At 42.3% G+C, this 15,280-nt stretch overlaps 1 protein-coding gene across 2 annotated transcripts in view; it reads left to right on the forward strand.

Moving 5' to 3' along the window:
• The first annotated feature begins 6,147 nt into the window (after window positions 1–6,147).
• Window positions 6,148–15,280, forward strand: part of RCAN2 (regulator of calcineurin 2) — an 89,924-nt gene continuing 80,791 nt past the window's right edge. The window contains exon 1 of one of the 2 annotated variants that reach the window (XM_082047603.1): window positions 6,148–6,253. The gene's annotated coding sequence lies outside the window, so the exon portion shown is untranslated. Of the gene's footprint in view, window positions 6,254–8,453; window positions 8,474–15,280 lie in introns of those variants that run through there. The other variant, XM_082047604.1, reaches the window with a different exon arrangement.

The raw sequence follows: 15,280 nt of genomic DNA on the forward strand, positions 1-15,280 counted from the left end.
AGATGTTTTAGCTTCATGAATTTTGTTCGGATAAATCCTAGAAACCAAGTGCTTCTACTTGTTAACACATGGCAGCAAAACACAGTTTATTCTTGAGGAATTTGAGCTGACATTATCAGTCACGCTGTTGAATTGTGACTATACCTCCAAGACTGCTTTCGAATTTGCCTGAGAGCCTGTGCTGGCCTCAACCTTAATGAGCCTGTTACGAAATAAACATTCTTAAGACTCTGCAGAGAGATCATTGGGAAAAGGTCATCAGGAGGAAAAGACAATCTTTAAAATAAAGGAGGAAATAAGTTTAGTTAACATCCTACCTCTGCCATTTGCCATCCCTCTACTTCACAACCTGAGGTGCTTGTAGCTTTTGCAGCAATCGGTGAATCACACAGCACTGCCTTCAGTTTGCGTAGGGATGACACCTGAGAAGAAACAGGCAGCCCGTAGGTGAAAACAATAATCTTAAATACCTCATGTATTTCAACAAAATGAAAACCTCCTCCTCTTTCAGCATCTTCATTCAAATGGGAGAATTTAAATCTTTGCATAACATTTCAGATTTGAGAGAGCTGTACTTGTACTTTCAGGATGTTATTTGTTACAGAACAGAAAGCTGATTGTTTGTTTGGTTTTCCTTTCTTGAAACGGAGATTGTTTTAAAAGTCAATGAAACCCGTTTTTCCCCTTGATCTATCATGCATCTAGGCTAAAAAAAAAAGCATCTCTTGGTTAAAAATATTCCTTAACCAGAAATTGGGACGTGGCATTTTTGTTGTCTTCAAAACTGAGGGTTAGCTGGAAGATAATAAAACTCTATTTTGTGGGACTTTATGTTAGATATGGAATTTTTGCAATGTCAAATCAAAAAGACTTTCAGGCACCTCTCACTCTCAGAAGTGGTTGGAAAATGTGAAGATTCTTTGTTCCTGTTCTCATTGCCTTAAAAGACACGAGCCTCCCATCTGACCTCTGTTTGCCCCTGAAGATGCTGCAAAACACCGTGGATATACCAGAGATGGGGTTTAGAGAGCAACAGAGCCAGCTGCAGGGGGTGTCCCATGGCAAGGCTGGGAGCTCGGAGGTTCCTGGAGCAGTGCCACAGATTCTCCCATCTTGCCTGAGCCCCACACATCAGATTAGGAAACAACCTGCATCACAGAATCACAGACTGGCTGGGGTTGGAAGGGACCTCTGGAGATCATCCAGTCCAACCCACCTGCTAAAGCAGGTTCACCAGAGCAGATCACACAGGAATGTGTCCAGGTGGGTTTGAATGTCTCCAGAGAAGGAGACTCCACAATGTCTCTGGGCAGCCTGTTCCAGGGCTCTGGCACCTCAAAGGAAAGAAGTTTCTCCTCATATTCAGATGGAACCTCCTGTGCTTCAGTCTGTGGAACATGCAGTTCTGAGGTGCCCAGTTGTGGCATGTGCTTCTCCACGTCTCCAAATCCCCAACAAAGGAAAGAGCCCCAGTGCAGGATCAACCTGCTCATGGAGCGCCACATGCTAGAGAATCACAGAATGCTAGGAATTGGAAGGGACCTCAAAAGCTCATCCAGTCCAATCCCCCTTTGGAGCAGGAACACCCAGATGAGGTTACACAGGAATGTCCAGGCGGGTTTTGAATGTCTCCAGAGTAGGAGACTCTACAACCCCCCTGGGCAGCCTGTTCCAGTGTCTGTCACCCTCACTGTGAAGAAGTTTCTTCTCATATTTAAGTGGAACCTCCTGTCTTTTAGTTTGCACCCATACAGATTCATAGAAGAGTACTACAGACACTGGAATTTTACAGCAAGTGGAGGATACTCTCCTTTTCTGCAGCAATTTTTCATTTGTGCAATTGTTATTCTTGTACCCAGATCTGTGCAAAATGCTCTGCAGAAAAAAAGAGAAAAAAAGAAAAAGAGAGAGAGAAATGGCCTTTACTTTGCACATTTCTATTTAAACATCTGCAATATGTTGTATCTAAACTGCTTTGCAGTTGCTATACACGTACAGGATGGAACTTAGAAGGTGTCAAGGCAACGTTGCCTCACCGTACTGAGTGACAGGGTGATAAAGTAGCAGATGAAATTCAGCGGTGATAAGTGCAAAGTAATGTACACGGGAAAAAAAATAACCCTAATCATACATACAGAGGCACTGGTTTGAGAGGTCGCTTTTGCTGTGGGAGATCTGGAGGTTGAAGTGGAAAGCTCTCTGAAAATGTTAATGTGGAGCTAGGAAATGGTCAAAAAGGGGAATTGAATGTTAAGGATGAGTAACTCCACCCTTAGATGACAAGGGGACCCCTACAGTCATACAACTCTGTTGCTCATATGCTCAGAGTTTTCTGAGTCCCTCAGCCATAAGCTCTTGCCTATTCTAGATCCAGCAAAATTCAATAGTCACTTTAGCAGAATCAGATTTTGAAAGAGTGTTTTCCAGTAAAATTAGAAAAGATAGAATTGGTGGTGCTAAAGTTTCACGCTGGAAATAGAGAAAACCACATCAGCTTGAAAAAGGGATAGCTGAAGGGAAATCCACTTAAAGTCTGGAAAATAATGACAGTGAGATGGTCAAAAAAGAAATCTATTTTACAGCCTCTGTCACAAAGGAACAATCAGGGAGAAGACTTGAAATTTTTTCTACACAGTGAAGAATTATCATGACATGGCACATTGTGGAAAGCAAAACCACAAATGGGCTCAAAAAGAATTAAGGCAAACTCTAGAGAACAGGACCTCTGGTAGCTACTAAGAATAGTAGCCTGGATACAACCCTGAGTTCTGGAAGTCTCTACCTTACTAGTTGTTGGAAAATTATATGGTAAATAGGAGAAGAATTCATCATCTGTTTTTACACTAGTTTACTTTTACTAAGCATCCACTCTTGGCTGCTGGAGGCAAGATATAGAGCTACATGGATCCAACATTCTAAAAAAGTAAAATAAACAATCAAGTGTATCCTAAAGGTGACAGAATCAACAGTAATTTCACTTACTTTATCCACTATAATCTCCAGACTCAGCCATTTGCAAGAAATTCTAATCTATTTCTGGCCAAAGAATTTGGGATTATCCCAGTGAAGTAGTGTTGACTTCTTGAGAATCTACAGATTTTTGAGACGATACTTAACTTATTTCTTCCAAAAGGAGAAAACTTCATCACCAAAGCTCCTGCAAAGGCTGCAGGAATGAGTCAGTGTGTATTTTGAAGATCAGAAATCAGCACAACACAGGGGGCCAAAAACTTTTGGTTACAGCACTTTATTTGTGTTGAAATTCACCATGGTTGCTTCAGTACAGTTGAGAGGCCACTTTTGCTTACAGATTAAATCTGTAGATAAGGAGCAGGTGCGGACTGAAGATAATGAGCAGCTCAGGATCTGGATGAGATGGGCTGAGCCTGTGCTCTGAGATATCAGTAACAAAACTCCCACTTGGTTCTGGGGGACCGGGACTAAAGCACGGCTCGCAAACTTTGCAAGTAGCAGCTGTTTTATCACCTCCTTTGGTATCCTTTCCAGAATTTCAGCTTCCTCCAGGTTTTGGCACTCAATGAGTACTTGGGTGGTGGGAAGACGCCCACAGAATTTAGGAAGCCCAGGGTGCCTGTTCGGGTTGTGTGGCCTGAATAGCGCTGGGGCCTGAGGGTGTAAACAGTGAGACCCCAAGAAGGGTGTTCTCTCAATTGCTCTGACTCCCTTACTTTTGCATCACTGCTTTTCTGTGTCTAAATAATATATCTAAGCTTTACTAATAGAAATCTATAATGCTTACAACAGGGGATGTTAAAAACCCTGCAATTGTTGCCATTCTCATTATTTTTTGAAGGGCATTTTTATGGCAAACAGCGGAATTTGGGTTTTTTCCCCTTTGTCTTACCAATAATATCTGGGTGAATATAAAAGCTAAAGTACTGACTTAGCCATTCCCAATTTTTCCTGAACATGGATTAGCATCCTTTCATAGCTGTACATTTTACTATAAGGAAAGCAAACGCTCGGGCAGCTTCATCACAATGAAAATATTCTTCCCAATATGAAAAAGAATAAAACTTGAGACCGGATACTGTGAACAAGACACATTTAAGAGGTATGGGAATAAGCAGACACAAGGAAATTGTATAACATAAAATGTGAGATGGAAAAAGCTCTTCCTACTCAGAATATTAAAATAAGACATCATGCAAAGGGAATGCACGTAAACGGAAACAAAGGAAGATATCCTACCAGGCTTAATTCTTAAAATAAAAACTAAACCAACAAGCATATAATTTGATTTAAAACCTGATTAGTTTATAGTGTGACGTCTTTGGTTCCATAGCTTGCTCTCTCTCCTCCATAGTGCCTAAAGCAATAAGATCATGGACAGGGATTCGTATTTTAGGCACAAGGATAAAACAACAAGAAATAATCATTACTGCTATCAGTTACCTATTGTATGTTAAAAATTAAAAGTAGAACCAGAAGAAAGACTGGAAGGTGTCTAAACAAGTTATGCAACAAGGCTTAAGTCAGTTCTTAGTTAATGGGAACAGGAAGAAATTCTTCTGTTGCAAGTCCAACAATCTACAATGCATTGCTCTTATTTGCGGGGATGAGGTGGGATACACTATTGATCTCATTCATTACAACGGGTTTTTTATGCTATTATTGGAAAGCACTGCTATAGATGGCATACATCTTTTGAACTAATGGAGAATTATTCCTTCCATGGATTTTTATAGGGTCTTTAATAATTATATGGGAGTCTTCTAGTTCTCCATTATATTCTATGGATTTTCAAAGCCATTTCTACAGAAACCTATTTACATTTCTGTATCACCCTATTGATTAAATCCCTCTGTATTACATTCCAAAGCAAAGACACCGCAGAAAATCAGCATTAGCCTCTGACGCTTAGCAGTCTCAGACGTACAGCTGGAAGAGAGAAAATAGCCCTTCCTTTAATAAAGCATGCCTTGGGGGCACCCGAATGCTTTCTCTTCTTTTTAAAATCATGACCGTGATCGGTCATTTTCCACTGCAACTGTGACATTTTCTAAGAGTCCTACAAATGCACCTTCTGGTCTTGTCTGTAATGGGGAGTTACACCGTATTCACCTGTTATTCTGAAGAAGAGATGAACGACAGCTGGATCAATTCCAGGTAGAGCTCAAGTCAAGGGCCAGTTTGCTTATTGGTGGTCAGAAGTGGGAATGGTCATTGGAAGCTCCATGCCCCTGAGGCATTTAGGCACCCTACAAAGTCACCATAGATGGCATAAGGAGGTTTGTCACTAAAACCATGGTGAGGTGTGCTGACATTGTGTGGGCATCCATCCCACCTATTCTTTCTGCATCCTACCCCACATCTCCTTATCCCATCCCACCTCATCCCATCCCAGAATCACAGAACAGTTGGGGTTGGAAGGGACCTCTGGAGATCATCCAGTCCAACCCACCTGCTAAAGCAGGTTCACCAGAGCAGATCACACAGGAAGGTGTCCAGGTGGGTTTGAATGTCTCCAGAGAAGGAGACTCCACAGCCTCTCTGGGCAGCCTGTTCCAGGGCTCTGGCACCTCAAAGGAAAGAAGTTTCTCCTCATGTTCAGAGGGAACCTCCTGTGCTTCAGTCTGTGCCCGTTGCCCCTCATCCTGTCATTGGGCATCACTGAACAGAGTCTGGTCCATCCTCTTGACACCCACCCTTGAGATATTTATAAACATTGATGAGATCCCCTCTCAGCTTCTCTTCTCCCGGCTGAACAGACCCAGCTCTCTCAGTCTTTCCTCATCAGAAAGATGCTCCAGACCCCTCATCATCTTCATACTCCCTCCAGTAATTCCTTGTCCTTCTTAAACTGGGGACCCCAGAATTGGACACAGAACTCCAGATGTGGTCTCACCAGGGCAGGGTGGAGGTGAGGGAGCAACGTGAGACCCCCTCCTGCCTCACCTGTCCCCTCAGCCCCTCACCCCCTCCCGCCATCGCCGCCCCCGCCGGTAACCGAGACCCGGCACGAAGCGGTGGGCGGTGAGGGGGCGGGGCCAGAGGTTGAGGGGGCGGGGCTATCTTACTCCTCGCATTCTTATTGGTGGCTCTGGCTTGCCCGTTTAGGTGGGGAGGTTTGCTGATTGGGTTGTGGCGTCCTCTCATCCCTCCCGCCTTGTCCTCCACCTTCGCCTCAGCGGCGCGGGGCGTTCGCGGCGGAGCCGGCGGTGCGGTGCTCGGGGCTCGGCGGCGGCAGGGGAGGAGGGCGGGGAGGCGAAGGACGAGCGGGCCGCAGCAGGTAAGGGCAGAGCCGCTGCCTCGGGGCGGGCGGGAGGACGGTTCTGCCTCGGCGAGGCCGCCCGGTTGCAGCCCTGCCCCGCCGACCTGGCGCCGTGCTCCCGCCGTGGCGGGGTTATGTAACCGCCCCGCGGTCTTGCCCCCGCCCCGGGTCCCGCTCGTACCTCGGGGCTCCTGTCACCGGTGGCGAGCCTGGGGCGTCCCCGCGGGCGCTCGCCCTCCGGCCTGGGGTCGCGCCCGCAGTGCAGCCCCGCTCGGGCGGCCGGAAGAGCCGGGGGCGGAGATGAGGCCGTGCGGGCAGAGAGGGAGTCGAGGCGGCTCGTCCCCGGGGCAGGAGTGGAGGGGAGCTGGGTGAGATGAGGCACTGTCCCGGCGTGTGGGGAGGGGGTGGAGGAGGCGGGAAGCGCCGGGTGTCGGCTCGGAGCAGGTGGGGTTTTGCGGGGATGCGGACGCGTCCCGGACACTCGCACAACTTAGGGCTGGTGCGTGGAATGCAGCGGAACTCCGTGTGCAGAAGCAGATCTGTCTGGTGAGCGGTAATAGAACCCGAGGGAATGGCAGGAAGATGTGCCAGGGGAGGTTCAGGTTGGACATGAGGAAAAGGTTCTTCACCCAGAGGTGCTGGACACTGGAACAGGCTCCCCAGGGAGGTGTCCCGGCCCCAAGCCTGACAGTGTTCAAGAAGAGACTGGACAATGTCGTCAGACACATGGTATGAACTGTGGGGTTGTCCTGTGCAGGGACAGGAGTTGGGCTCAATGATCGTCGTGGGTCCTTCCAACTCAGGACATTCACAGAGTGGTTGGGGTTGGAAGGGACCTCTGGAGATCATCCAGTCCAATCCACCTACTAAAGCAGGTTCACCAGAGCAGATGGCACAGGAATGTGTCCAGGTGGGTTTGAATGTCTCCAGAGAAGGAGACTCCACAATGTCTCTGGGCAGCCTTTTCTAGGGTTCTGGCATCTCAAAATAAAGAAGTTCTTCCTCGTGTTTACATGGAACCTTCAGTCTCTGCCTGTTGCACTTCATCTTATCATTGGGCACCACTCAAAAGAGTCTGGGATTCTGATTCTATGAGACTCTTCTTGGGCTGCTTTAAAGTTAGCTGTAGCATCCCCACACCAGTGGGATTTGATGCTTATATAACAGGTAGCTCACCAAAGTTGTTGGTTGTATTTTTTCCCCCCACCTCTCCAAGATTCTTTTGTATCTCTTTATAATATTTTTGGTCCCTTTACTGCTTGATTTAGGCATTTAATATAGTTTTCTCAAAGGAGAATGCATAGTAGGTTTATGCAGCTGAAATAAACCGTACGGATGAGAATCATAGTTTAATCCAGGGTTACGCTTTACTCGAACTTCTGTGTTAGGCTTTCAAGTTCTACACTCACAAATTGTTTTGATCTTTGTGTTGTTTACCTAGTTAGAGTGGTTGCTTTGTGGAAAAGGAAGATGCTTTTCCTATGAAAATACATAATTATTGGAAAGAAACTTTGCTGCATTTATACTTACAAGAAAACTAAATTATATGGTTGCACACCATTTCTGAACAGATGGAAGTCTGAATTCTGTGAGAGTATAAAACATTCAGAAAAACTATGAATGCATCACAGTAAACAAGGACAAGATTTTATGCAGATTATCAACTTCGTTAACTAGTAACTGGTACTCTTATTTTTTTAACAGCAGGAACTCTCCCATTCTCCTTGAACTTCTGAGAAGTGGTCGTCAGCTATGTGATCTAGCTTATCTGTCCTTTTCCAAGTGTTGCAGCATATTCAGATTCAGTAGTTTGTCATTGTTTGTGCTGAAAATGTTGGTCATTGCCTTGGTGTCCTTAACGCTTTTTAAGTTACTAATTACTTGTGCATGCCAGCAGAAAATCCTGTCCAAGAAGACTTTGAAATTTTATTTCTTGTCATCTAGGTGTCTTGAGTATCTTCTAGGAGTTAGACACTATGAACAGCTCCCGTTGCATGTAATCTCACCACGTGTTTTGTTTTTTTTTTCCTCCCAGCAGAGACAGGGAAAGAAGGTCCTGGTAAGAACTGGAGTAGATTTGTGCTTTTTATGTTACAGGCTAGAAGGCTATGAAATGAGTGTTCCACTAACCCATGTGTGAGGTGACAGATTTGGCTGCAGGCCAGCGACGTGGTGATACTGTGTGCGCCTTATAAAACAGGCTGGCTTTAAATAGAGTAGCATAGAGGCCAAGTGAAGGTAATCGGAAAGCTCATTCTCATTTCTTTAAATTTGGGGAGTGTTTTTTGTTCTTTGAATACCTTAATGTCACCACGATAACTTTAGTGGTTGATTATTCAAAGCCCAACTTCTTGACCTTAAGAACAGCGCATAAAATCTTCATGCCTGGCACTGATTGCTCAAAGTATCATCTTCTGATTGTGGAATGGGCTGGAGTTTTGGCTTAGGAGGGTTGAGCACCAGTGTCTGCTGGCTTGTTTCTCCCAGGGCTGGAGGTACAAATTGCTTATCCAGCCACTGCCAACTGAGTTCCTTTACATCCCTGGCATTGGGGACACGGTTGAGCTTCCTGAGCAATAAGCAGGTCTTGAACAACTTGAGCTGGCCAGCCCCGCTTCAGATGAATGAAAGTGAATAGTCCTTTTTGGTCGTTAAAAGCTTCCAAAAATAGTTGCAAAGTCTCAGCTAAATTTAATACGGCTAGAATGGCAATGGGAAGGATTAGAACATTTGGGATTTGTACCAGTTAACATTAAAAAAAAAAATCCTCTTCTTCATATGCCACTTCTGTAAGAGGAATAGTGGAGACTGACACTGTTTTTGTGTGGTGCTAACCAAGTTGGAGTGAAAATGTAAGTGGACTTCACTGCACTTGTAATTTTTATTACTGTCAGGGGAATAGTCATTGCCCAGGTCCTGTTCTGCTCTTTCTAATTAAGTAAAATGTCTCAATTTAGGTCCAGGGAAGCTTTCCAGAGTGAAGAACTAGCACCATATAAAAACAATGTTAATCCCCAGTGTTTGTTTTGCAGAATGGAATGAAATTTCAGGAGTTTACTGCTATGTGAACTTCCCTGTTATACTACTGTGTTCTGACAGTGTGGGTCCAGTTGCCTTGAGCAGGAGTTGCATCCTTAGGCTAACCCTCCAGAAGTAGGTGACTTTGCTTTTGTTAAATCAGTGACTATTTTAAGTGAAAACTGATTATTTCACTAAAGTCTTACTTAGTGGGTTTGAATGATGGTAAAACTTGCCCCCCCCCTCTCTTTTTTCCTTGATGGGAGCGGAGGTGGAATTTCTACGCTTTCTCTGGACCCTTCCAGAAAAACAACTGCAACTTTCCTTGCTTTTTGGTTTTGTTTTTCCCTAAATGTTCTTAATTCCTGTAGATTAAAGTGTCCAGGTTTGCACTCAGGACTCAATACTTCTAGTTTATAGTGCTTATATTTAAAGCTTCTATTTCTAACATTTTGTTTGCTTTATTCTATTCTTAGTCATGTTGTTTGTCATGGCAAGCAGTGTTTAATAAAAAAAAGTAAAGTTTCCTAGCAATTTCAAGAGATATGTGCCTGTTTCTTGATGTCCCTCAGGAACTCTCTTTAAAAACTCTTAAGACAAGAAAATGGTCACCAAGGAAATGCCTTACTAGTTTCCATAAAAACAGTGGGTAAATCTATATGTGCTTCGTGATGTACAAGGTATTGATTCACTCTGACACTTCAGGTGTTCAAGTTGTCTTCGTTCAGCAAAATTTCAGCTGAAGCTCTTTGTTCTGTAGGGTCTAACTTTATAACAAGATGTATATCTTTCAATTTTAGATTGAAAAAGCAATACTTTTTAATAACACTTTTTCAAACAAACTTCAGTAAGCTATTGCTATTTGCCAATGAATATAATTTTCTACTGGTCCCTGTTAATTTGAATTAGAGATGTACAATGTCTAAAAATAGTGAGGCAGCAGAATTAATACTTATCTCCCATATGGAATCTCTACAGAGCTGTCAGTTACAGAATCTACAGGGCTGAAAACTGACATGACCTAATCTGTTCCACTGTGAAAGGCGTTTGCTTCGCGTTTGGAAGTATCACAAATTACAACCTCTTGCACCATTTGACTGCAGGAGGTGAAGTTTGAAATAAGTATTGTCATCATGTAGTGATGCAAAGCGTGGATATAAAATGCACAAAAGAAGTGACAAGAAGATTCCATGTAGGGTCTGGAGGGGTGGTGGCTGTGATGGTTTTCCAAGGGTTAATAGTACCACAGTCTTGTGGTACTCGGTTCTGTGTAATGTATTTTCTGACTTGAAAGTTTAGGGTCAAAACACTACACCAAATTGAGAATAACACGGGAACACAGATTGCAAATGGGTAAACTTTAAATAAATGGGATAAATGGGTGTGTCAATCAGCATTAGCTAGAGGTTTCACAAGCTTGGTCTCAGGCTTGTTTTTGTTGCACTATCTCAGCCTTATAAAGGGAGAAATCCTGCTACAGGGTCCCCCTTAAGGTCTTGATGACTGAATTTAGCATCAATATTGATGCTGGATGATGCCTTAGTGTTACTGTATTATTTTATGGCGTTGCCCCTTTTGAAATTCTCTAGAACAACTTTTGGTATCTGAAGTATTTGAGAAGTTTCCTGATTTGGGGAGGGAGAAGTAAATGCACAGCTTGGTTTGAACTCATTACATCTTAAGGGTAAACCATACTCGTATTTCTTATGTGGATATCTTTCCATATTTTTTTTATAATATAAAAAGGACCATAAGAGGGGGGAAGACAGAAGCTGTGGGAAGAAGCTTTAAAATAAATCAGAATGTGATCCAGTGATTGTATTATGATCACACAAAAAATTACGTTTAATTATGTTTATTTTATATGGCAACCCAGTTCTTAGATTTTACAATTAATTTGGAATTAATTGTTTTAAGGGATTTGAAATGTGAATTCTTTTGTTCTAAATTAGTAGAAGAATTGTAAAGAGAACGTTGTTTGACAGAGAACTGCCTGAAGTGGCTAATTAAATTCAAAGACATCACAAAACATCACCACCAAAACAAGTGAGCCTTAAGGTGTTGGGTCATAATAAAGGATATGTACTTATGATGCATCTTCCATATGCTTAGCACTATAAATAATGCAGAGAAAGGTAATCCTAGCTCATGACTGGCTGGAAATAACGTCTGATACAGTAACTTATTATGAAGTCCCTGCAGAGCTGTAACGACTCAGACTACAATTGAATGCTTTAAGTAAATTAGTTGTTGGAAAGTACAACTCTAACCTTTGCTGTTGCTTGTCCGTTCCCAGAAAGCTTTGCCCACTCTTTCTGGTTGCTCCAAACATTTATGCACTCATGGGTCAGTTATGTACCTAAAGGAGTTAAACCCAAGGTTTTTTTTTCCTTAGGCCTGGTGTTTTCCTTTAACTGAATCGGTTTGTGCAGATGTGGCACAGGTCGGAGCAGGAGACGCTTTCTCCACGACAAAAGGTAGCGGGGGCCTGTATGTGTAGGAGGTGACTGGTGTTGGAAGTGAGGAGCTGAGGTACAGGTCCTAGTAAGTGATAGGATGAGAGGAAATCATAGAATATCTCAAGTGGGCCTCGAGTTCCACTGGGGAAGGTTCAGATTGGATGTTAGGAAACCTTTCTTCATGGAGAGGGTTGTCAAGCTCTAGAACAGGCTGCCCAGGGAAGTGATGGAGTCACTATCCCTGGAGGGATTTAAAAGATGAAGTTCTTAGGGACATGGTTTAGTGCCAGTGTTAGGTTATGGTTGGACTTGATGATCTTAAGGGTCTCTTCCAACCAAAATGATTCTAATGACAGATATATTGCATCTTTTGGCAGAAGTGCCAGTTTGTCAAGTCAGAGCCTGAACTTACGGCCCAAGGGTCCAAAGTGTGCTAACAAATGTTGTCGATTTGATTGTCCCCTCTTATTATCATTGAACTCAGGCTCCCAGGCAGTTTATTTCTCTTGGGGAGCATATGTGTCTTTTATTACTGAGATTTTTGTTTTAATTGTGGTGATGTGCCTAATATTGTGCAGTACATGGCCCTTGTTTCATAAAATTTACTCTACAGTAGTTATTCCATACAGATATTCTTAACTATGCGATTAAATTGAGCAGAGGATTTAATAATCAAGGTATTGTAAGTTGATTTGCTAGTGTAAGGAGGACTGATTGGAATTCTGGTTATATCTTAAGTGTAGAAGAGGCATGGCCATGTATTCACACCCACCTACCAGTCTTGAAAAAGAGGTGGTCAAGAGGCACGCAAGGCAGTGACTTCCTGAAGACGAGCAAATCTCTCAAGAATTGACTGAAAAAAAGGAGCAAGCTTTGCTGTTAAAGAGCTCTAGTAGAGCAAAACTATTGCCATGTAATGTAGGAGTATATATTAATTCCTAATCTCAGATGGAACATTGAAGCCTATATATTGTAGCATTCCCTGCTATAGTGTATGCTCCTTATTGCCAGCTACGATGGTTAAAAATTTGAACTTCATTGTTGTAACTGAAAATCCTTTTATGTTTTGCTGCTTGTCGTAGTGGTTTTGCTTAATTCTTAAATAAAAAACTTCATTTCTTACCTAGTACTTTATAATATGGTTCTCCCAGGAGAGAAAAAAATAAGCAAACAACAGTTTAGTGAAGAAACATGTAGACTTTTCTGACTTCTGTTGGTATATTAACATTCTTTACTTCCCTGCTCACCCTAACAGCTTTGTTATGCATTGGGGAAGAGGATGTGTGAAATTTGTTAGCTGCCATGAAGTTATCGTTAACATTGCTATCATACTTTACAGTGAAATTGAAGGTTATTTAGTAGACTTAAAAGTACATCTTAAGAAGTCAGCTAATATAATTAGAGATGTGTATGGAAAACCAACTGGTGTACTGTATCACCTTTCTGCTCTACTTTGGCTCTAAGTTCCATTCACCCAGCAGATTCTTATTTCATTATGTCATAGGACATTCTTCTAGATCTTAAACTTCATTACTTCTACTTCTTTTTAATCTCCCCTCTTCTCACTGGAATGTTTACTGAGCATTACTCCAAATTTCTCCAACTTTTGAGTATCAGTTTGTGTCACCTTTATCATCTTGTGTCTGTTGTGTGAGGTCGGCTTTGAAACATCCCTCTTTGCTGAGTGGACTCATCCAGCTTGCTGCTTGTGGGACAAGAAGAGTTTTACCCAGTGTGACTATAAAAGACTCAATATCTTTGCTGACTGGAAGTAGTTTGGCTGTTATGAATGAAATACTTGATACTAGCTCTGCCATGTAAGTTGTATTTTGTAACACGCCAGGCTTGAGGTTTATTTTCATAAACTTGAAAGCAATGAATCTAATCTTAATGCAGGCTAGACACGATGGCAAACATTTAGAGATGATGACATTTGGAGTACATGATCTATTAATATTTCCTGCCAGAGTGATGATATGTTTTGAATTTAAGCTTTTCCCCCAGTAGTGGCTACTGTATTTCTTTATAGTACATATCTGGGTATGACTACACTGAAATGTGCAGTAATACCAGCTTGAGTGAGTTGGTTGAAATGCCAGAGGCAATATTGCTGTGATACTGAATTCTTGCTACACTAATGTAAACTGTTGAAGTTTCAGCCTTCTCCTCTGTCATTTATTCAGGCTGTTTTTCCACTTAGAATTAAATTTCTAAATTGAAATTAGTTGTGCTGATATCAGCCTGAGTTGGCAAAAATACTGTTCTGTATCTGATAGTCTAAGAAACCTGTCATCAGGTTGACACAATAAAAAAAGAAGTAATTGGCCTGAGCCTTTCACATTACACCTCCTTCCTTACAACACTGCATCTTGTTTGTTTTAACCCCCTTACCTCATAAATTACATACATAGAATACAGGACTAGGAAACTATTCTCCTTTTAGCCATATAACATATATTAGTACCTGGAAAAGGAAGACAGCTAAGATCCTGTGATCTACCCTGTTTCCACAAAAATAAGACAGAGTCTTATACTAATTTTTGCTTCAGAAGTTACGTTAGGGCTTGTTTTCAGGGGATGTCTTATTTTGCCATGAACAATGATCTACGTTTATTGTTGAACAACAAAATCACCGTTTATTCAAATATAGTCTTGTTATCACATTCTGGAACATCATTGTAACTCTCCAAACCCTGAATTCCATCGTCAATGTCTTGTGACTCTGTTTCCTTTAGAAATATTGGCCCCAATTTCTCATGTCTAGCAGTAGTGCTTTCCTTGAATGAGCACCTCTTGTCCATGTCTCCTGCTTGTAGCACACTGGCAACGCAGCTGTCAGTTGTCTGTCAGGTGTCTGCTTTTCTTGGTGAAGGGTCTATCTGTCCTGCTGCATTCTATTGCCAATTAATTTTACTTTTTTACATGTATAGCTGCCTGGACAATACTAAAATGGACTTTTAAAATGCACTGTAACTAGGGCTTATTTTGGAGTAGGGCTTGTATTTCAAGCATCCTTAAAAATCCTGAAAAATCATGCTAGGGCTTATTTTTGGGGCAGGTCTTATATTTGGGGAAACAGGGTACCAGGTCTCCAAAGATCATATGTGCACTAGGAGTGGTATTGCTGGACAACATTTCCCTCTGGACAAAGTCCTGAATTATCCTGCTCAGACCTTGTTGTTGGAAGGAGATGACCTGTGCAGGACCCTTCCAAATTTACTTGTTCTGACTGGCTAATAAAACAGTTTCTGTTGCATGATTTGAGAGTGTGATAAGTGTGGACTCAGTGCTCCAAACTGATGCTTTTGAGCATGACTTCAATGTGTTTTCTTGAGGATTTCAGCAATAACAATTACTGACATTTCTTTCCGTAACATAAGGTTGCAGCACGATGTGCTCTGTCATCAGCCAAATGTCATTTCAGAGCTGCAGCAGGATTGAGGTTATGTGAAAGGCACAGGCATGGCAAATTAGCTCCATAATTTAGCATTGCTTTACTGAGATTAAGTCTAAATAAGCCCATAGGGTTTAATTTTGGACACTAGTCCTAAATAGTGTATTTGAACTA

This window comes from Streptopelia decaocto (genome assembly GCF_964273445.1).
Source record: "Streptopelia decaocto genome assembly, chromosome: 3".
NCBI classification, from domain to species: domain Eukaryota; kingdom Metazoa; phylum Chordata; class Aves; order Columbiformes; family Columbidae; genus Streptopelia; species Streptopelia decaocto.